We start from the raw sequence: 24,323 nt of genomic DNA, 5'->3' as shown, positions 1-24,323 counted from the left end.
GAACAGATTTAAATATGAACCCTTTGTTCAGTTTCCGATCAAATCCTGATGGAATTTTTCACTCTTCCTACCAAAAAGGAAAGGAAAAAACATTTAAAACGTAAGGCTTTTTCCTGTCACATCTGAGAAAATGCAAGCCGTGATAACTTAATTTGTTCATATTTGATGCTTTTTTACGGAAGAGGAAACTCGATTAGACAAAATTTTGCAGCATAATTGTGAAATCCTTTAACCGAAATAAATATTTTTATTCAAAGGTAGTCTTTGAATGTTTGTTTGCAGCATAATTCTATAATCTTTTTTAACCGAAACAAATATAATTGCTCAAAGATGAACTGAGATCGTTTGTTTTCTATGAAAAAGTCTAATGTTTGAAGTAATTGAAAATCACCGCATAATTTGGTTCATATTTGCTCAAAAAAACGGTCATAAAAACGCACAATCAGTACAAACAAATTGCCAATTATCGGTAAAAATAACTAATGGTAATAAGGTTAGTTCTGATTTACGTTAGATCGGATTTGTATATAAATGGGTATAATTTGGAGAGGAAAAATGTTCATTAGAGCATTTTTGTTATAATGTTCTTATGCGTTTATCTTGTTTTAAATATGTCTCCATTGAATCAGATAATTGCTGAATTAGATTTGAAAATAACGTGCGTCCTATTTTTAAATGTCATTTCATAGTTTGTTAACGGGATTACCTCAAGTTTTTGAACTAAAATCATTGCGAGAAAAAAGAAAAAAAACTATGGGATTCAGAATTCCATTTTAATTTATACTGCGTATAATTCTGCCCCATTCCCATAAATAGTGGGATTGGAGCAGGATTCCCATTCCCAAGAATATGCAGGATACAAAAACCAGCAGATACGAATGCTTTATTTATTTTGTTAATCATCCCTCCATCACGTTTGATTTAGTGAATGGTGAAGAGAATCAATAGACAATTCTTTCAAACAAGACTTCATTAGACAAACAAATTTAGCAGCTGTAAATGAAGTCAAATTAACAGGATAAGGCAATCTTTAGGAGACTGCGCGTGCCCCAAAATATAATGATCCACTGAAGTCTCGATACAAAATTTCTGTATCCAAACAAAATAATTGACAATTTCCTACTAAAAGAAAAAAATACAAACATTTTTTAAGCAGTAAGGAAAAACAGCAAAATTTTAACAAGGAAGAAATTTTAGCATACTTTTAAAGCACAGTTGAGGGTTACAGACGATCCATATAATTTACATTTGACTCAAGATTCTGGTTGAAAAATTGTTTGGAAGATGCTGACATCCAGCGTAAGTTGCATAGATCACGATTGTTAGTGGTTTCTTCAAAATGATTGAAAAACAAGAAAATTCTCAGAGACATGTTAATACAAAATATCAAAAGGAGAGTACACATTCTCTTGAGTCATCACACAAACTATTTGACAATTTCATGGTGATAAGTGATAGACAATGTAATTCTTCCATGAACTTAGAAGCACGTCAACTTTTGGTTGTTTTTTCCAAGCACAGAAATATAGTCCTTCATATCTCGTTTTCAACGAAAGAAAATTAAAGTTATCAACTACATCAGACTTGCTGTTTTCAAGATGACGTATATTATTTTCTATATTTTGGTTTATTGAAGATTTCATCTGTGTCATAAACATATTGAACTAAAAGGCATTCTCACTGCATATACGTACTGAAAATAAACAGAAACTATCACAGCACTGTAAATTTTGGAACATCCTTAGTAGATTTCCGCCGAATCGGGCTGAACATTCTCGACAACAACATAATGTAATCTGAAGTTGAGAATGAATATATATATATATATATATATATATATATATATTTATATTTATATATATATATATATATGTATATATATATATATATATATATATATATATATATATATGTATATATATATATATATATATATATATATATATATTCTCAACTTCAGATCACATTATGTTGTTGTCGAGAATGTTACCTAATAAACCTATTAATTCAGTTCAAGAGAGCCTCATATTATCATGGGATGTGAATGGGTGGTTATTAAAAGGAAAATTAAATATGCAATTGAAGTTACTAATGCGTTTCGAAAGTTGATTTGCTGTTTTGAGGCTGCTTTGGCGTTTTGTAGACAACAGTGACAGTGACTCCTCACAACTTTTCACATTTAGTCATTTTTAAATTTATGAACAAACTTGTAAATCGTGTAACGTCGAATGTACATGGTCAGCTCTAATTCCATGAATACGAAAAGAGTAACCTCTTCAGTTTTTGCTGCCAAGAATCATTCTTTGCTCGAAAACAGGCGAAAGATATGCAGGCGGTTAAGCTACACTTGGAAAATCTCGATTGCAATTGTGCCTAGCTGTCATTGCCTTTAGTAAAGATGTCTAGTGTTTCTGATGTGCAAAGCCCTCATATTCGTTCAGTTGCATATGCAGAGTTCCTTGATGATACTTCACATTGATTCACAATTCGCTGCCATGCAAAAGCAGTTAGTTTTTAAGCAATAAAAATAATCAGAATGAATCCAAAAACGAAGTTTTATTATTTATATTAGACCGTTTTTTCTCTGGAACTTTCTCATGGTTTAATATGAAATTAATAGAATCACAAAGCTTTTCAGAAACAGATTTTTTTTTAAAAAATATACTTTGTTTTCAAAAATTATCACAAAACTGCTGGCTGAAAACGATGACTCATACATCGTATGATTTCAGAAAAAAACAAACTTTAACCTACTTTTTGAATGAGAATAAAATCATTTTACCTCTAGAATTATATCTTGGAAAGAAAGCAAACTGTAGCGTTCAAACTTAATTTCTAATGGTTACGAGTTCTTTAAAACTCCCCTTCCGGGCTTCTACTGACGGCCCAGCTCAATTGTCCGAACCAATAGCTTTTCTAATCAGTGAAAATTTTTTCAAAGAATTCCCTGCAACATTAAGAAGGAGAAGATTACAGTTTTTAGGCTTTTTAAATTTTTAGGTTTTTAGGCAGTTTTCAATAGCATCGCTTTAGCGAAGCTCCATGAAACGTCTCTAAGAAATCGATAAAAAATAGTTTTGCCTACAAAGCCAGATATTATTGCAATTCGGGTTCAGTTGAAAAAAGTCCTAGAAAACCTTTAAAAAATGTTTTTTTATGACTTCAGTGTATTCAAGATAGTTTTTGGACTCATTGTCACCAAATTCTACTACTGAAGCTTCCAGCCGAAGAAATTCAATTGAAGGCAAGGAATTAATAGCTTTTACAGGTAACATTCTCGACATAATGTGGTCTGAAATTGAGGATATATATATATATATATATATATATATATATATATATATCCTCAACTTCAGATCACATTATGTTGTTGTCGAGAATGTTACTTATTAAACAGAGAACGTTACTTTTTTAGAGACGTTTCATAGAGCTTCGCTAAAGCGATGCTAATGAAATGGGCTTATCATTTAATAGGCCTAAAAACTGTAATCTTCTCCTTCTTAATGTTGCAGGGAATTCTTTGAAAAAATTTTCACTGATTAGAAAAGCTTTTGGTTCGGACAATTGAGCTGGGCCGTCAGTAGAAGCCCGGAAGGGGAGTTTTAAAGAACTCGTAACCATTAGAAATTAAGTTTGAACGCTACAGTTTGCTTTGCTTCCCAGGTATACATCTAAAGGTAAAATGATTTTATTCTCATTCAAAAAGTAGGTTAAAGTTTTTTTTTCTGAAATGATCGATGTATGAGTCATCGTATTCAACCAGCAGTTTTGTGATAATTTTTGAAAACAAAGTATATTTTAAAAAAATCTGCTCCTAAAAAGCTTTGTGATTCTATTAATTTTATTATATTTAGCCTTGAGAAAGTTCCAGAGAAAAAACGGTCTAATATAAATAATAAAACTTTGTTTTTGGATTCATTTTGATTATTTCTAATGCTTAAAAACTAACTGCTTTTGCATGGCAACGAATTGTGAATCAATGTGAAGTATCGCCAAGGAATTCTGCATATGCAACTGAACGAATATGAGGGCTTTGCACATCAGGAACACTAGACATCTTTACTAATAAGGCAATGTCATAGCTAGGCACGATTGCAATCGAGATTTGCCAAGTGCAGCTTAACCGCCTGCAAATCCTTCGCCTGTTTTCGAGCAAAAATGATTCTTGACAGCAAAAACTGAAGAGGTTACTCTTTTCATATTCATGGAATTAGGGCCGACCATGTACATTCGACGTTACACGATTTACAAGTTTGTTCATCAATTTAAAAATGACAAAATGTGAAAAGTTGTGACGAGTCAGTGTCACTGTTGTCCACAAAACGCCAAAGCAGCCTCAACACAGCAAATCAACTTTCGAAACGTATTAGTAACTTCAATTGCCCATTTAATTTTCCATTTAATACCCACCCATTCACATCCCATGATAATATGAGGCTCTCTTGAACTGAACTAATAGGAGTAGCTGTAGGGCGCTATGTTTCTGAACCTACTGGACTGAGATATCGCTAGTTTTGGGAAAGCGGAAATTTTCCAGCTTTCACCCCAATTATACAGAGTTGTATAATTCTACAACTCTCTGTTATTATACAGAGTTGTAGCTGGAAACAAAAAATTTATAAATGTACAAACCGGAAAGATCAGAAACAGCAAACCTGTGAAAAATATGATGAAAATGTCGATGCGAATTATAACAATGAATGGCGGTAAAATTAAAAGGTCAAGGGAAGTGTTTTTAAATATTTTGTAGTGAACAGCTAAAACGCAATTAAAGCAGCGAGTTTAAAAACAATTAATTTCCATTAACAAAAAGACCAAATTTTTACGCCGTTTTGTAATAATTTTCCTAATGGCAATAATTTTCCATGCTTTTAAATTGTTATTTGTTCACACCCATAATTTGCAAATTGACAAAGGAAACCAAACAAAATTATTGTTATTCAATAAATATTAAACTCTGGAGACAAGTTGTCAGCGCCAGAAGCCGGCAAAAATCGAACTCCGACAAGAGTGCCAAACTTTAACCGCAGGAAATTCAACTTGATCTGGCTATGGAACGTTTGTTTTCTAAACTTCTTAAGTTTGTTAAATTTGCATACAAAAAGTACATTATCTTAAATAGATCTGAGTTAGCTACTGATTAATAGACACAAATCAAACAAACATGTATCTTATCTGTGGATATTTAAGTTGATAAACTTGAAGTCGATGAACTTGAAGGACAAATATTGGGTTGACAAAGATTTGGACCGAAATGGCTATCATTCCAGATTGAGTTGTGTTAGGAGATTGAGAGAGAAGAACCTAATGTAAATATTACATAAAACAAGCTTGATATCGCTTGAAAAGAAGCTCTACTTGTTCAACGTATACTTGGCTAGAGAACAAAAGCCTCGAGGAGCACGAAAGCCACGAGGAGGAGCTTTCCATGACCCCAAACAAAGGTGGCGGAATCATCTAAAATTGAATAGAAAATTCGGTCATCATTTTGCTAAGAAATCTGAGCGATTTTCCTAAATTCGATAGACATTTGATTGAAGACATAACTGCTGATTAGTTCGACATAACTCTCATTGAAACACAAAGTTAGCGGAAAGATTAGTAAAATCGGGTCAAAATCACCTCCATTAAATTAATTGAAAACCCCCTTCCGTATGGATACTTTCGCAAAATAAGCCCATAACAGCAGATGAACGGTTGCGTATGATTAACAAGGAGGCTTGGTAATGTGCTTTTGCACATAATGTTCCGACCCCGCTCATCCACTTTTTGACTTCACTGTCTACCAAATAAAGAAGTGAAAGGAAAGAATCAAAAAGGTGGCAGAGTTCAAAGATAACGCTAAAATTTTGAAACCAATTAAATTCAAAAGTCGCAAAAGCAATCAATATACAACTAATAGATTTGTCCCCGCCAATAGACAAGGATAGAGATTTTACTTTTCATATCAGCTTTTCCAATAGGAACCAGTTAATTTTGGCCGATCGAAATCTTTTGCCGAGATATTACTGTTATATTGGTTACTGAAAAGCTTTTGAACAAGAGAACCCAAGACAAAAAAAAAATAATAATTAATTCAAGTCAACGTTTGCAAGCATTGGCAGTTTAGACGTTTCAAAGTTTCGCAAAAGATAGCTAAGAATGAGTTGAAGGAATTGATCGATATTAGATATTATCAAATTAAAAATGCGAAAATAAAAAAGCCCTAATCTGACTAAAAAAAATTTGTGCCAAATTTTTAGATCTGTATATCCACTGATATAGGAATCGAATGTTTCGGATAGCAACTCTCGTCTATATCTAAATGTAAAACCAAATCAAATTTTTTTCAAAAAATTTTTCAAATTTTTGATCAAAATTAGCACATATGTACCAAAAATTAAGGAAAGTGAGAACAAAACAACGAAAATTAGTTTAATGCCCACTACTTTTCAAACCGCAAAAAGTTGTCGGAAATGTCAAATGCGTAAAAACTTGTTTTAAATTGATTTTCTATGCTTTAAGTGAATTTCAATTATACATTTCACAGCTCCGTACGATGATTATATCGATCAGCTAAAATTAACTGACCAAAAAAACCAATTTAGTACAAAAAAACTCGAAAACCTCAAACCTGGGTGGTGTCAGAACAAACGAATTAGTTTAATCCTACTAATTTTGTTCGCGCCCTCCAAAACAGTTTGCAGGTTACATTTTTTGACGTGCCTTGCCTCTGTCAGTTAATTTTGCCCGATTGAAAATTTTGCCGAGATATTACTGGTTTTTTTTGTTACTGAAAAGCTATTGAACAAGAAAACCCATGACAAAAAATGTAAATTATATAATATCAACGGTACCAAGCATTGACAGGCTAGAACTTTTGAGTTTTCACAAAATTTTGCGAAGAATGTGGTGAAAAAATTGATTGATATTATGTATGATCAAATTGAAGTTGCGAAAATGAAAAAGCCTTAAACTGACTAAGAAAATTTGTGCCCAGTTTTTAGTTCTGTACTTCCACCTATATAGGAATCGAATAATTCGAATCAAACAGTTTAGCAATTCTCCACTTCATCTAAATGTAAAACCAAAGCAATTTTTTGAAAATTTATTTCAAAATTTTTAGCACAATTAGCAAAGATGTATCAAAAATTGAAGGGAATGTTTCATTGTCAAATAATTATTTATGTTTGAAGTAATTCATTTTTTACAAAATTTCCAAAAGGCCAGTTAGATCTAACGGTGTTTTATCCGTTGTTATAAAAAAAGATGGATTTAATCAAATGAAACGAAAATTAAAAATCATCCCTGACGGCAAAATTTGATTTTACCTGCCAAGATAAAAATGTTTCAGGAAACCTGCTTGCTAAATAGAAAAGGCTGATTTTTTCCATAAAATAGATGACAGATTAAAAGAAAAATGGCTGGTTGTCCAGGCTACTTTGATTGGTTGTCTAGAAACAAGAGAAAACTCGACTAAGGTCAGTTCGGCTGCAAGCGATAGCTTTATCCCTGGTTAAAAATTGTCCCCAGTCAAATTTATTTACACAAACACATCTGTGGTACTCATAGAACTCTTTTGAACCAAGTTCATATCTTTCAAAATAATCTTCGTTTTAATTGTTGGCCTGTTATTAGTTTGCCGCTCTCTAGAAGGAAGTTATTCGTTCACACCTAAACCTTTTTAATCAGCTCCCGAATTCATTCTTCTCAAGTTTTTCGTTTGTTTCAGTTGTCTCTCAATGCCTTTCTATTTTGAAACCAACTTTGAGGAAAAAGTTACTCGTGACCCATAGTAACGATGAAATTAGTAATGAAAATGTTTTGAATATTGAATTAAAATAATGAATAAAAGTATACCTACGAAAAAATTCGGTTTATTTGATTTTTAGCTGAATTCGTCGAGAAAATCCAGATTAAGTGAAACACAAACCCAGTCGTCTTGGCTTTGCGGTACTTAAGAATTGGAATAAAACACGGTAATGAACCATTCTGAAAAAAACCCACATTTGAGCACCATCTTAGATGGGAAAGCTGGTGAGTCTCCTTAAAAAAGAAGAGTTTTTGAATGATGTTCTTGCGAGGCTTCATCAAAGAAAGTAATATTTAAACTTATAAGCCACAGCGTGAAGAAAACGTGGAAATTAGCACGGCACAAAGCGAGACAGATTGCAGAAACAGAAAAGAACCTTTGAAAAAGGTTTGGCTCAATAAAGGTCGGACATTTGAAGCAGCCAGTATAGTATGCGGTCACCGTCCGGGGGAAGTTTGTGACTGAAAAGCAATTTCACTTCCGCATTTAAGCGTTGAGTGGGAAGTCCGCTGAATATTCTGTTCAAAAGAAAAAGAATTACCAAATCGACAAAAAGAAGAACAGGGACGTTTGATATTGCAGAACAGTGTAAAATATATCTGATAGATGTATTATCTTGAATCTGAAACATCTCAAAGGAGAACTTCTTTGGGTCATTTTCGAAGTTCTCTTTAAATTGTGATTGAGGACAATAGGAGAAATCAATAAATCGTAACGTTTTCCTTGCAAATTTTTCAGATGAAGAAACCCGACGAGAGCTACTAAATCAAACTATTACACCCAAAAAGGCGCCAGAAGTGTCGTTCAACATTGAAATTAGGATTCCAAACCAACTGAGTATAGCTGGAACTAAAACATATAGAGATGCGACATCAAGGTCCACGGATGTATCTGAAAAAATGTTCATCAGAATCGTATCACTTTTCCACGCCAGTTTGAATTTAATGCAAAATGGAATTGACAGAAGCCCTCAGCATGCCCAGTTTATAAAATCTGCTGGTCCCTGAGCCACCATCAGTCTTGGCCGATTCGAGGAAAGCCTTTTATCAATTGCGGCAAAAGAAATCATTTCTCCAAAGAATATCAAAAACAAAAAAGGATTTAACCAAAAACCTAAGCCCAAAGTCAATAATGGCGACAAAACTGCATCTGATGTGGCAACTTCAGCAATGAACATCGAAGAAAATCAAACCATCTTTTCGAAGAAAAACATAATATATATCAATCATTTTAAGAATGGGATTATGGAAACGTCAAATCTCAATTGTGTAGCATTGGTCTGTAAGGAGAGAGAAATGAAAGAACTAGAACCGTTAAGTCTATAAATTCAAATTGCACTTGTAGTGAAAAAAGTATAAATAGACCAGGGTAGCGTGTGCTCGAAAGTTCACGTCATGTTAGACAAAGTTATCAACAAAAAATGACATGCGAAGTTACAGGACACTCGGTAGAGACGCCTCCGGATAAATCGGGTTCTCAGCTAATCGAGCAAAAATAATAGAGAACTTTGAGCTATATCAATGTCCAATAAAATAGCAGTTCCCTCATGACCTTACAGAACTTTTTACACGAACTGGTATTTCCAAAACCATGTTGCTAAATCCTCGTTCTACAAAAATTTCTCAATTACACATAAAAGAAGACAAAGATTTCCTACCAATCCACATCAGCAAGTTAACGCAGAACTGAATTAACGAATTCTCTAAAAACAAATGAAAAACTAGATAATTTTTCAGATGAAAAATTCACAACTTGATCCTAAGATACTTAATAAATCAATGCAAAACAATAAAAACTAAAATGCCGATTATTGATAATCTTTAAGACAAAATTCAACAAAGTTTTTTAAAAAACAAAAGTTCAATGAAAAAAGTAGCCTATTATTCTACTCTGGATTTGTAGTACGCATACAATCAACTTAATTTGGACGTGCAAACGAGGCATTGCAATTTTGATACAGTAATTGGTCAATCTGCCGGTATTTATAGATTCATAACAGGTTTCAACCGCCTGACTTACACGCCCGTCGCATTTCAATAAGCAATAAACTAAATCTTAATTGACGAAAAATGCTCACTGTTCTTTAGATAATATCCTGTTCGTTAGCTGCAAACCAAAATCAGATCACTTAGGTTAGTCTATAACTGCTTAGCAAAATCATTACAAGTCGATCTCCGCAATAATTTTCCTGATTGTGACTCTAATAAATTTGGAAATGAATTGCTAGTTAATAAGATAAGTTAAATAAGTTAAACCGAACAGATATATCCTCACTCAATTAATTAAATTATCTTCAATCTTGATGTTAACAGAACCTAAAAGTCTCAAACAATTGAGATGTTTTCGTTGCTCAGTAAACTACCTTAGAAAAATCATGCTAAACCTTTAACAGTTTTTCAGTTTCTTCGCCCCTTTACTTAGGAAATCTGCATTATTCTACTTTGGACTTTAAGTACGAATACAGTCAGCTGAACTGGACCCAGAGTCGTCGTGGCATTGCAGATTGAATATAATATGTCCTGAATCCACCGGTTTTGATAGAATCACAAGACGTTTCTACGGACTGACTGACACGCTCTTAGCATATCAAGGAGCCATGAATTATGCATTAATTGGAAAAAAAATTCACTGTTTTTTATATAAAATCATACTAATTAGTTATGGAACAAAATAAGATCATTTTAAGTTAGTCTATAAATGCTTAGCAAAATTATTCAAAGACAGTCTCTCAAGAATTATTCCTAAAGGTGACTTAGCTGCAACCCGAATTTTTTGGCTGGTTTAGCAGAACTGTTATATCCTCACTCGAATGTGAAACCTCTTTCATCTTCATTTTAACAAAACCTAAAAATCTCAAACAATTGAGATGTTTTGGTGGCTCAGAACATTACATTGGAAAAATCATACCAAAATTTTCACATTTATACCATCTCTTTGCCCGATTTCTTAGCAAATCTCAATTATTCTACTCTGGACGGAAGTACGCATATAGTCAGCCTATATTGGACCCGGAAACGTCGCGGCATTGCAATATTAATAAATTGTGTTGTGAATCTACCGGTACTGATAAACTCATGACACGTTTCTAAGACCAGACTGACACGCCCGTGGCCTTTCAAAAGAAGATAAATTATACATTATTTGGACTAAAGTGTGCTCAAAGTTTTTTAAACAATATCATATCAGTTAATTGCCGAACAAAAGCATATCATTTTAGGGTAGTCAAAAAAACGCTGAGCAAAATTATTCAAAAACAATCTCCGAAAAATCTTTCTAAAGTTGATTTTACTAAAGCCGGAAAAGAACAGCTAGTTGATAACTCTAGCAGAATTGGTATACCCTCAAATGTATTGCATCCATCATTCTTGATTTTAACAGCACCTAAAAGTCTCAAACAATTAGGAAGTTTTCTTTGAGAAGCTTTCAAATTCAAATGTATTCATAACAGGTTTTCAAGACCATACTTACACGCCCGTCAAGTTTCACGGAGCGAAAAACTATACGTTTATTGGACAAAAAAATCTCACTGTTCTTTAGATGATATCCTGCTTGTTAGATAGGTTTTTATTCAAATTTTCAGTAATTTTTGCTGAAATTTGGAACAATTTCGCTATAAAAAATCAAATTAAGTTAAAGTTTATTCTGTAGTGTTATTGTTGCCAAAGGAGGTAGAAAAATGTTGCTGAAGCGTTTGATTATAGTTTTTTTGCAAAAAAAATTTTGATAAATTTTCTAAAATTCTGACTTTTTTCATCAAAAGTTGCACAAAATATGATTTCTTGGTCCAATTTGTTTATATCTGCCGATAGTGGAGATCTAGTAATCGCTGACATAATCTCATAAAACTCCAGAATAAAGATAGATGAATTTCGACGCCCTATAAAAGTCTTCTGGAATTAAAATCTTGCCTTTTTTATTATTTGAAGACTTTCACAAAAAAATTGGTCTAATTCCCCAACACTTGGAAAACTTGGGAATTCTGTTGGGCGCGTGGAAAATTTAGGGATAGGTTTGATATTATCATGGATTCCTACAATCAGAATTTTTTTTTGGTGCTGCCTTTCTACAAAAAATTTTGCTTTCAATTTTTTAAATGCTAATTACTGGCAAAATTTTTCGTTCGCGGCTCTATTAATGACAAGTCCCATTTACAAAAACACGAGATCTATGCGCTAAAATATTAGAATGGCTTTTTCATGAGGTGTAAAAGAATCTGAAAAATGCATTCGACTGATAGCTAAGGTCTCTTATGTCCTTGAGTGTGTTTCTTTTAAGGAAATGTCATTGATTTTTTGAACCTGTCATTTTTTTCTGTCAACTTTTAGCAGTAAATACAAGTCAAAATTGCTTTAATAATAGACACAAGTTAATCTTTGTGGCGAATTTTTTTAAAATCGGCTTCTAGGTTTGAGTAAAACGAGTTTTAATAAAAAAGTTTGTGATTTCTGTGCTTAATAACCCATTTTGCTGTTGTTTTTGTTTCATTTGAATATTTTCACAAAACTTAACAATCTTATTGAACAACTTCTAACACTTTGAGACCAAACATACTTATTTTTATATAACCTATGGATTTAAGCGTTGCGACACAATTCTCTGTCAGAATTTGGCAGAGATTTATATGCTTGCCCAGTATTTGTTGTTAACTTTTGTTGTCATATGCCAAATATTTGGAAATTAAAGTTCTCAGTAGCCAATGGTAGAGAAATAACACGAATTAACAGGAACTAATGATATCGGTAACTAGCTATTGATTTTATTGGCTTTCAAACTAAATTTTCACAAAAAAAAGAAAAATTTTTGTCCTGGTGTGCGTTTTCTTTCGTATTTTAAATTGTGGTATCAGTTTCGTCACGTAGCCCTATGATAGAACTCTTTAAAGTTTTGTTGAACCAAAAACTATTTTTCTTTTAGTTGAACCTATTGACTGATGTCTTCAGGGCTTAGAGATTTTTTCTCAGAAGAATTTTGTGATTTTTGGATAACTTTTAATATTTTTCGTTATTTTGCTGTCATTTTAAGATAGTCGTGTGACAAAAAAGAGTTTACGATTTCAAAGGAGATGTAAAGGACGATTTATTCTTCTCGCGGTTAATATTTTTTAAATTTAAGGGCTTCAACACTGTGGTTTTGTAAATTTGTTTGTGAAGTTTTTTAGTTCTGCTTTTAATGGATGTTGTTTTATAGTCTTATGACTTAGAATCGCTTGTAACAGGGGCAATAAGTTAACATTCCTTCATTCTTGAACAAATTTTGCTTTTTAAAGCGGTTTTATTGTCTTCAATTTGTCTTTGTTCTTGGTACAACCATTTCTATTATAATATTCGTGATTTTTGCATATCGCCCATTTTTGTAGGTTATGGTTTTCTTTTCCAAGAATCACAATAATGGGCAATCCTCTGAGTATTCGAAAGAAGCGACTCAAATTTTTTAAATCTTTTTAGCGAACAGCTTAGGTTTAATTGGCCGGGACGTCGTTTTTCTGCAAGTTTTTTCGTGCACATTTCTAAGTGCAAATTATTTCTTTTTGCATGTAGTCGTTCTTTTTGTAGTCGTATGACATATCCTGGATAATGACAGGTCTCCATCGCATTGTAAGCATGTATAAAAAATCTCTCAATAATTTCAAATGATGCATAATGTTTCTAATCAGTTTGACATTAAAAAGCAAAAAAGCAACATTTGAAAAAAATAATAAATGATTTTGTAATTATTTGAGTTTTATCGCCTTTTGTTCTGGTATTCATATTAAGGTATTCACAGGTCTCATCAGTTCTCATTTGTAGATTGTTTTATTCTTTTAGTTTTTTGTTGAACGATACGTTCATATGTCAATTTTGTTTATCTCTTCCTGATTTAGCAGACAATTAAAAGAAAAAGGTAGATGAGCAGGGTCGGAACTTTATGTTCGAAAGCACATTACTGAGCCTCCTTGTTGGTTTGGTAAAATCAATTTGTTGCAACATTTTAGGATTAATATGACTTACTTTGTATCCAAGCGTGTGTAGTTTTTTATTTTTCTTACGTCATCACTTGCCATGAACACTATTTGCTCACTTTTGATTTCTTTTGCTTGATTAGTTCATGTCATGTGAAAAAATTTCCAGCAATAAAAGAGCAACTATTAAGAAGCTGTTCAAGACAGATAAATGAAGAGCTTCTTAATAGTTGCTTTTTTATTGTCGAAAATCGTTTCACGTGACCTTCTAAATAAGTTTCTTTTTGACCGATAGAAAACATTGCATTGATAAGAAATGGATGCAAATTGTGATAATCACATAACTTCTGATTCCAATGGCGATGAAATGCTAACCCTTAACGACTGGTTATCCAACAAAAATGAAGTTGGTTACCATTTATATGTCCAATTATTCAAAAAACTTACTGAGAAAGAAGAATTTATCTGTGAAGTTATTACAAAACTGGCTAAGGACAAAATGACCGCAGATAGCGCGGCAGGTGAAGACGTTATGGGGGTTTCATCATCTATTGGAGAGGGTTTGTGCAATGAAAAGGTTAGAGTGTTTAATGCCATCCCACCCAAAAAAGAGGAAAACAACATAGTTTTTGTATGCAACATTGTAGCGAAACTTGAGGAATACAAAAGCCTTCACCATGACTGTAGTGTCCACGCATATGGGGGGTCCACAACAAAGGAAAAACTCAATATACTAGATGACTACCCGAACAAAAAGCTCGAAACTTTTATCTTACAAGACGAAACTAACAACATATTGATGTTTAATAAATCTGCTGATTACATATTTTCAGAATTCAACGAGCTGGTCATAAAATGTAATGACAAATTTGAACCGGATGTGTTTGTACTGTGTGATGTGCCAAACTTAAAGAATCGACCTGCTAAAAGTGAAAAAAATAAATTGATTGACGAATTCATTGAGTTACTTCTTGAAACGTTTCATAATGATTCTAGTTGTTTTCAAGTGCCTAAAATCAACCAAATAATTCGCAACACTTCTAACACTAATGGAAATGTGCAGGACTACAATTAGCTCTTCAACGATAATCTGCATCTGAATTACTCTCGTGGTGTACCCTTGTTTAAAAATCTTCTACTTAGTTATCTTCTAAGAACCTCATCTGGTTTAGTCCATGCTAGCAGTAGAATGTACAATAATTCTGTTTATAACATTGGACCAACCAATAACGGTCAAGCCCCATCCATGCGCAATTTTTGAAATCCGTTCAAAAATCCAATATCCTATCAGCTTCGCCAGACTTATTCATATTTTGAACCATACTACTGATCATTGTTTATGTTCTGTCGGTCGAAAATTGTACCAAATTAAATGCTAAATAATGTTAGTATAATTAAACTCTTGTTGATTCTGTTTGAAAGATCGGTGGTCTACCCTGCCTCCGCGCTACCAGATTTCAAACAGAGATTCAATCTATTAGGCAAGAAGCACTCAAAAATATGTCGTCAATATGTAACTATTTTATTTCCAACTCTTTGCTCAATTTTTAGCGATTATTTTATTTTACTTCTCTACTATAGTGGAGATATTGAATTTAACCCCGGCCCATACAAAAAATACAGTGACATTTTTCACAAATGCGAGAGGAACTATCCCAAAAATATAAAAATACTACATCTAAACTGTCGGAGTTCAAATACAAAATCCATCGAATTAAAACATATAGTTAATGACATCGGACTTAATTGCATATATGGCTTCAATGAAACACGGTTGGATACGTTTTCATATCCGGCACTATTTGAATTACAGAAAAAAGATTTGACATCTTTGAGAAATGACAGAGGTGAAGCGAAGAAAGGTGGTGTTTTAATGCTGCTAATACCAAAAACACTGAACGCAAAGTTGCGTACGGACTTTGAAGACAATAAAGAAAATTGTCAAAACATGTGGGTACAATTTACTCACCAAAAAACCAGGTAAAAATTTTTGATCAATCTTTTGTACTGAACCAATAAAAAATTTGCTTACGAATTTGTTGAAAACTTTGCCAGAGGAAAAGATCGGGCGGTATCTCAAAACATGCCCGTAATATTAATTGGAGACTATAATTTGAACTATTGGGATGAATCAGATCGCTCAAAAATTGATACAGTTGTTATTCCTTACGATTTGAATATCAGTAACGTGTCATATTCCTCTAGAATAGGAAACAAAAAAGGAACATCAATTGACTATATCAACCGTTGGTACAAAGTTGGTTTTTAATAAGACAAATTTAGATATAAAAACATTTCAGAAACCTATTAAAAACTCATATTGGAATTTTTTTACTCAAAAAAAGACAAATAAACACTCAAAACAACTTTGGAAAATATTGTTCTCAGTGAAATGAGAACTCATGCTCCTTTGAGAAAAGTATATTTACGCAACGATAAACGCCTTTTCTCTTTAGCCCAAAAATTTATTAACTCAACAACTAGACAGTTACAAATTAAGAAAGAAGATCTACTTGACAAGAAAATTTTCGACAACCTACTCAATACAAGAAATCATTTGAACTCCAACTACAAGAGAAATTTTGAAAAGTTTCAGCAACAGTTGATTAAGAGTAACTCAAGCAGTCGAAAAAACGGAATGTTATTATTGAAGTTATAAATTTCAAAAGAACAGCAATTAAAGTCGACTGCTTTAAAAAATAGCTTTCGTAAACTCATAACAAATAAACAAGAGATTGCTAATCACTTCAACTACGGTTTCAATCGATTAGAGGCTTTTAAGTTGAATAAAAATGATAGAAAATATCAGGTTGCAAACCACCACTCAATTTTTCTTTTAGATTTGTAACCAGCCATGAATGCCTAAGAGTGCTTTCTGACTTAAACAAAGATAAACCACTGGCTCCTTCTAATTTGCCTGCGTGGGCACTTAAATTAGGAGCACCAGAAATAGCTAAACCGTTGTGTTTTCTGTTTTGTCAATTTTTGAAAGCCGAACAATTTCCTTCACAACTAAAATTTGCTCACATCACGCCTCTATTTAAAAAGGGGCGAAATTGACAATCCATTAAACTATAGACCAATCTCTTTAACGCCTGCCTTATCAAAAGTTTTTGAAAAACTACTTAGAGACCAAAGTGAAGAATATCTTCACAAAGCCAATATCTTCAAAAAGCTGAAAAAACGGAATTCATAGGTTTTGACTGCACAGAATCTAAAGATATGTCAGTTACAATTGATGGACAAAAAATTAAAGAAAAAACGGAAGTAAAATATCTTGGGGTTACTTTTGATAAAAAAACTCACCTTTCAATCCGAGGTAAAAACATATTTTACGAAGTATGGCACTTAAAAATACTTCTGCATTTAAAAATATTTCTGACATTCCATTACCAACGGCGAACTTTCATTTTTACAATTGGACGAGAAAATTAGTAAATAAAATCAATGCTAGAACTAAATACATTGAACAGGGGGTGATCAATAGTGGTGTAAGATATCATAATGAAATTTTGAGGGCGAATGAAACCTTGTCAAAATCTCCTGTAACTGCCAAAAAATATACAAAACTCACTTTCTAGCAAAATTCAAGAAGGACCCAGGCCAAATTCACTTTGGCCAATTAACGTGGCGTGAATTCAAATTTAGTTCATGATGTGTTCTGTTCCTACCTATGTATTTAATAATCTATCTATTTATCTACCATTTCAATTATTCGGTTTTCACAATTCAAAAATAACTTTTTCTGTTTATTTATTAATTACATACACTGCCTGCATGATGTATTTTATATAACATTTCAGGAAATTACGTGTTCTTTTTTTATTTACGGGAAAGTATCACAAACGATCAAAATAAGCTCACAAATTGGCAACCATTCGAAAATTTAGTAGGCATTTTTTTGCATCCCTGGTGTGATTCAAATAACAGCAAAAAAGGGGAGACTTCAAATGATTAATTTTTATGGGTGTTTCCCCTTTTGTCTCACCGTACTCCTCCTGCTTAGATGAGTTAGAACTTCCTTTTTCTTCGCCCATTGCTGTTATATTGTGAAATACCCAAAATTCTTCATGAAGAAGAGACTCCATTGTTACATTATAACTATCAATTTATTGCATAATTTGAAGTGTCAAACGGACCGTAAAATATAACTGAAAAGCGCAAATTTATCACCAATCCATAAAACTTTACGTCAAAATTGGTAAACAGTTTCAGGGAAAGGAAACAAACAACTGGCAAAGTGCCGTAAATCAAATAGTCCCCCCATATTAATCACGTGTCCCATAAAAATTTGTCATTAATTGGTCTTTTTCACAGCAATAAGTGAGCGTAATAAAATAATATGAAAAATTAATTTTCATTGGGATTAGTAATGATTGAAATGTGCAAAATTTAAAGCACAGTTTCAAATATTCTACGTCATTTCACTGGGAATGTAGTATAAGTTGATCATAAACAAAAAGTAATGCTTTAAACAGACACTGTTACAGCATAGTTCAGGCCAGAAAAAGATTGAATACTAATAGATTCCAACCAGTTTGATTGCATTATAAAAGATTCATTCAGCATTCAATCGAAATTGGGGCTCGAAAACAGACTTAACCAAACAGTGCTGCAAATAAGAATGCTTATTTTTTAATCAAAATTGTCACAAAATGCAAAACATATATACATACGCTGCTACAAAGAGATTTTATAATAATAATAATAATACCGAAAATAAATTTCGAAAGGTATAAAAAAAATGTCACAGATTTAATATTTTATAACTAAAACCTTTTGAGAGATGACGACGCCCTGACCAAATGTCCTTGAACTTCTAGTGCTGTCTTTAGAGAAAAAAAATGTTTGTTTAATCGGTGAAACGAAACTTGATACATCTTGAAAAGACAAGCAATATCATGTTTTCAATATCAAAATTGTGATGTCCTGCAAAGCTAAGTGTACATAAAAATTCTCGAAGTGACTTGATGAGATCCTGGTTATATGTATAATTTTTCGAAACACATGGAAAAATTCGGCAATTTTATGCATATCTTGACGCTTTCTTACCGAGATTGTTTTTCAGGTTCCTATCAAGGCATCTGAGGTTTCAAGGCTTTTCAGTTCTTTCTTTGGGTAGGAACGGTGGAAGTAACAACAGATCTAAATCAAAGCCCAAAAGAAAAGAAAAAAAAATGTAACCAATGATCATCCGTTAAACTGAAAAATTTTTGCGGCCTGTTTTTGGTTGCGCCAAATTTGCTTCTGTTTGCTTTGTTGTTTGTACACAGTCGGGACAAACGAAAGTAAAAAGTGACGCTAACGGTTCCAGCGGTTTATATAATCCAACTGTTTTCTTTGATGATCTCGGTTACCCTTTCATTTGTAACCCAGTTTCGTTTGACCAAATCTGGGGCATTTTAATGGCCAATGTTTTAGTTTGGGTTCATCTGAGTCATCTTTTTGATTTTGCATGGTGTATAACCGGATTTCCTTCTGGAGCAACATTGTGATACATATAACCCCTACCTCAAGTTCAACGACGAGAAAGATTGTATAGAGAAATGTACATTATCTTATAGACCCAATTTGCTTACGCAATGAGTACCGTACCTCTCTCTCTCTCTACATGAAATTTCTCTGATTTCATTTAAGGATCATCCCTGTATGATCATATCTCTCTATCATAACCGGGAAATCGCATATGATCCTTGTATGATTACCAAGAAATTGTATTTGGTCCTATTATGATTACGAAGAAACCATACATCTTTTTTCCTTCTATTTTTTATTACGTTTTTGTGTAATTTAACGCAGTTGTTGATAATTTATTGGGTTTCAGTTTATTAATTTACAGTAAAGATGTTTTGATATCATACAAAACTAAGTACATCAGTAATAGTTTTCTCATTTCTTGTGATTTGAAGCCAAATCTACCCATGGATTCCTACGATTAAAACCAAATCGACCATATCCTACAATTTTAAACTGAAAAACTGACGATTTCCCGACGTATCAAACACAAATACCCACAATTTCCTATGTTTGAAAAAGGTAAAATTTCTTGCGTTTGAAGATCGAGCATACTGACGACTTCTTGTGTTGAAAAAACATACTGACAATTGGGAAAAATGTTGTCTTTTTTTAATCTAACTATAACAAAAAAATCTAACACATTTTTAGCGTTTAAAATTGACAATTTCTGAAGTAAAGATATTTTTTCTGAACTAGGCCAGATTTACTATTCCACAAAAATTTGGTTATTATAAAATCTCAAAGCCAATTCTGAGGTAGAGTAGTGAGTTAATCGCGACTAAGGGGAAACGACATAGTCTGGAAACCTGAAAGTAATGACACACGTCTGAGCATGTACATCAAAAACTTTGGCCAGGGACGGTCTAGCACCTCAATTTGGGATATAAATGTTGCTCTCAGTCAGTAAAAATACAATAAAAGAAACGAAATAGAAAGTGTCCGGCTTTTGAGTCCAATATACATAATGTGAAAAAAATTAAACATTTGAACCCATCAACTGTTGAATAAAGGGGAGAGCGACCAATCAAATGTTTTCAACTGAAAAAGTGCAAAGTTGACAAAATGGCCACAATTTTTCGTCTGATAAACTATAACACAACTACCAAAAAAGTGATAAAAAACTTGGGAGATACCAGTCGTTAATATTAAAATCAGTTTGAATTGCCCTACTGCTTCTTAGGCGTAAAGTTTTTAAGGATAGAACTTTCTGGGTTCTAAGATATACATCTAATGCGCACATAAAAAAAATCGAAAACTTGGATAAAACAATCAGAATGTACGGCAATGACTATTGTTTTTCTGCTGGGCTCATAAAAAAACTAATTTTTGCATTAGCGCAGCTCAAAAAATCTCACCGTGAGTGAATTATTATTTGATTTCAGGGCATGGTGCGCTTGTTCTGAAAATCGAGAGGCTCTATTAAGTCTTGTTGAGAGTGTTTGTGTTGATTTTCCGGAGAGATTGAGCTCGGGGCTCTGGAAAGTCACTGTGACAAAGTGAAAGCTAATTGATAGTTCGCTTGATCAGTAGAGCGAGCGGCTCGGATTTCATGTTGTTGTTAGTCTGTGGTTAATCAGTTTGTCATTAGCTGAGGGATGAATCCCTCTGTCTTAATTGCGTTCAAGTACTAGAGGCAGTTGATACTTCTCCAAAACTGAAATGAAGATAACTCAGTTGTTTATTGATCCAACTTTTCGTTTGCTTGTATTGTATTTACTGGCAGTTATTCTTAGTTATTCGATACAGCATTTTAGCTGACGCTTATTCAAATATCTATCTGATATCTCTAACTGAAATCAAATATACAGACTATTTTCAAAGGTTTGAAACCTAAATTTCCTTATTTTAAAAATTTCTGGGGTAGGGTAAAAAATTTCTAAGGTAGGGTATAGTGCGTTAAACAGGAATAAGGGGGTAAAAATGCATAGTCTAGAAGCAATGAAGTAATATCTGAACATGAAGATCTGAACATGAACGTGAACAACTTTATCATGAGACGGTTTGGACATACTGGTTTTTGTCTGGCACCTCAAACAACATAGTCGTCGCATTGAATCAGTGATACAATACAAGACATGTGATTTGACGTGTCTGGCTTTTGAGTCCGGGAATCTTGATGTGATACAAAATATAAATAGTTGAAATCATTACGTGCTGAATAAAACTGAACCAGAAATAAACAAACAAACAAATGACATTCCAAACTTGAAAAGTATCGAAGATGGAAGAGAAATGGCCGCAAGTTTTTCGCCTGATAAAATGGCATATAAGTAGCAGAACAATAGTATTAATAATAACTTGGGAGATACTAGTAGTTATTATTAATATCATTTTGAGTGGCAGAATCGCTTATGCGTGGGGAGCTAAGCAAATTAAATTTCTCAAGTATCATTCCGGGGCTAAGATAAATATTTAATGAGCACGTAAAAAGGAGGCTACACGCCGCCGTTGAGGTAATTTGATGAGAAAACTTGGATAAAATGTACGGCATGAATAAAGGGAACCACATCAAAATTGTATGAACTTTTTTCCTACTTTTAGACTGACTTGTTTATTTGTTCACGCCGAGAAGAAGAAGAAGAAGATCAAAAAGCCGAACAGTTGAATGGAAGAATATGATTAAATGAAATCGGAAATGAGGAAACCGCCCTCATTTAATATGCCATATATCCATGGCCTATTTCCCGTTTTATTATACGCTTGTTCGATTGGCATTCAAGATGAAATAAGAAGGCTAATCGGTTGAATCAATAGAGCGCAACTTTTGTTCGAATTCGAATGCGGAAAATTGTTTAATCTGTTGGCTCAGCCTAGCAACAGTGGGGGGGGGGGGGGGGGGGGGTAAAATAAGGAAAATTAACCCATTAGTATTGGAATGAATTCTTGTTGACATCTCAACATGTTTTTTATAGTGAAATTGATTTTAAAAAAATTAAATAAATATCTAACGATAACTAACAAACATCAATGGTTAAGCAACATAATTTTATTCCTGTTGGTTTAGTCAGGAGTTGTATTTTAATTTTCTGAAAATAGCCTGTAGGCTTGAAAGACTTGGCGGTACGGTTGTGAAAGATTATAGAAAAAACGTACGCCAAGACGAAAAATAAATTCCTGACATATTTATTTACGACTCGGCTTAAACGGGAGAAGCCATTGACATAGTTCTTTACTTCAAAAACCGAGTTACGGAGTTAATTGACATCTTTAGGGATATTCGATGTAAAACTTTGAGTCCATCAGTCGTTTTTACATTTAAATGAGTAAAAAGTCGTGTCAACATTTGTCTCCCAGTTGAAAGTGTTCCCACAAAACTGTTTCCCGAAAACCAATGGTTTCATTGTACATTTTATAATGAATATCAGCTGTTTTCTCAAATTAAGTTTAAACAAATTATGTCAGCAGAAATGTGTGCTCACATGCCAATGATTGATCGTTCTGCCTCCGTGAATTGGTTATGTGGGCAGATTGGCTCTCCTTTAAGCATAAGTTGAGAAATTCTGGCGATTATCGCGAACCCGTCTACAGGTGACAATTTTTCGACGCAAAAAATGGTCAAAAAAGCAATGATGCTCACAAAAAGAGAAGTCTGATATTTGTGGTATAGAAAGTAAAAGACAGCTTGAACGGGCTGCAGTTGCTTAATATTATTCATGTGCCCATGACGTTCAAACACAGAAACCACACTTACAAAAAAATTATACCCACCGAGTATGTCCTAAGAAAAACGCTGTTTCAAAATGTCGTGGTCTCGAGCACGAGTAACAAGAATTTTAATACTTTAACAATTGAATTCAAAATGGCCTAAATGTACAAAATTTCACAGGTATTTATAGTCCGCATTAGTATGAAAATTTGCAGATCCGTCTAGATATAGATAAACTGATATGGGTTAATTTAAACCTTAGTTGTGAACAAGTTTTTCCCCTTGCCGTATATGGCAAGTACTAGTGTAGTTTTTTTGCACATAACACATTGTCTCCCCACCTGAGAACATGTAATTTCTATCTACTGGGAGGGTCGGAGAGTTGGTTTCTGATCATATCTGCTGGTGGGAAAGTCGAATCTATCACACATATTTATGGTTTATGTACTGACTAACTTGTGGTATGAACAAATTTGAATCGACGATTCGGTTCAAATGAGAAGCCATTATTCAATTTCACTTCACCAAACGGCAGGTAAGAAAGTTTTCTTTATATATCGAAATTTTAATTTAAGTTGTTAAGTTCGCCACTTCTTGATATATCACATCCTCCCTCCTTTTTTAAGCAAGTTTGCAGGAATAGCTTCTCCAAATCTTTCGAGTTGTTTTTGATTTCTGCTTGAAGTTCTCGTGGCAACTGAAGGTTGTCCCCTTCAATTATTGAGGTTTCTTCAGCAGAGTTGGGTGATGCCACGTCTATGTTATCCCTACTGCTCTCAGACTGTGAGTCAGTAGATTCAGTCTTAATGTCGTCAGGTTCCAGCCGTGCAATTTGGTTGTCACTAACAAGCACTGTCTTGTTTGAATTCTCAGGCTGAATGAACGAAGTGTTCATTCCTTTACGGATAATGAAAGTAGCTGGAACCGTTGGTGAACTGTTCGTCGGTTTGAAGAGGACTCGTTCACACAGATCATAATTAGTGAAGGCTGGAAGTCTTACTTTGCGTCCCAGTAGCAGTTCTACAGGAGTTTTACCCCGCGTCTTGGAAGTGTTCCGATGTGTCATCAATGCCCGCTGTAGGAAAGTGCCAAATGACACATTCAGATTTGGACTCCAGTCTTGAATAGCCCGTTTCACTGTTTGGACCGCTCGTTCAGCAATCCCATTTGCTCTTTGATGGTAGGTGGGAGATTCCGCCTTTTTAATCCCCAGTGATTCACACAATTGCTTTAGGTCACTGCTCACAAACTCTGAACCATTGTCTGATACTAATATTCCTGGTGTCCCAAATCTTGCACAGATTTGACTTAAGTGCACCTTCACTGTTTGTGATGTTGTATTTCCCGCAGGGAACGCTTCTATCAAACCTGATCCCGCGTCCACTATCACCAAGATACTACCTTGATGCTTAACGTAGCCCCAGTTCATG

General features: G+C 33.6%; 1 protein-coding gene across 6 annotated transcripts in view; it reads right to left on the bottom strand.

The window, feature by feature from the left end:
* Positions 1-21,763, bottom strand: part of LOC142349880 (xylosyl- and glucuronyltransferase LARGE2-like) — a 102,326-nt gene extending 80,563 nt beyond the window's left edge. For 3 of the 6 annotated variants that reach the window (XM_075401708.1, XM_075401714.1, XM_075401717.1), the window contains exon 1: positions 4,656-4,996. The gene's annotated coding sequence lies outside the window, so the exon portion shown is untranslated. Of the gene's footprint in view, positions 1-4,655; positions 4,997-17,718; positions 17,844-21,372 lie in introns of those variants that run through there. The other 3 variants (XM_075401711.1, XM_075401712.1, XM_075401719.1) reach the window with 3 other exon arrangements.
* Between the last annotated feature and the right edge of the window lie 2,560 nt (positions 21,764-24,323).

The sequence above is a fragment of the Convolutriloba macropyga genome, chromosome 11 (genome assembly GCF_964194025.1).
Source record: "Convolutriloba macropyga chromosome 11, txConMacr16.3, whole genome shotgun sequence".
NCBI lineage: Eukaryota > Metazoa > Xenacoelomorpha > Acoela > Convolutidae > Convolutriloba > Convolutriloba macropyga.
This window is presented reverse-complemented; position numbering and strand designations above follow the sequence as displayed.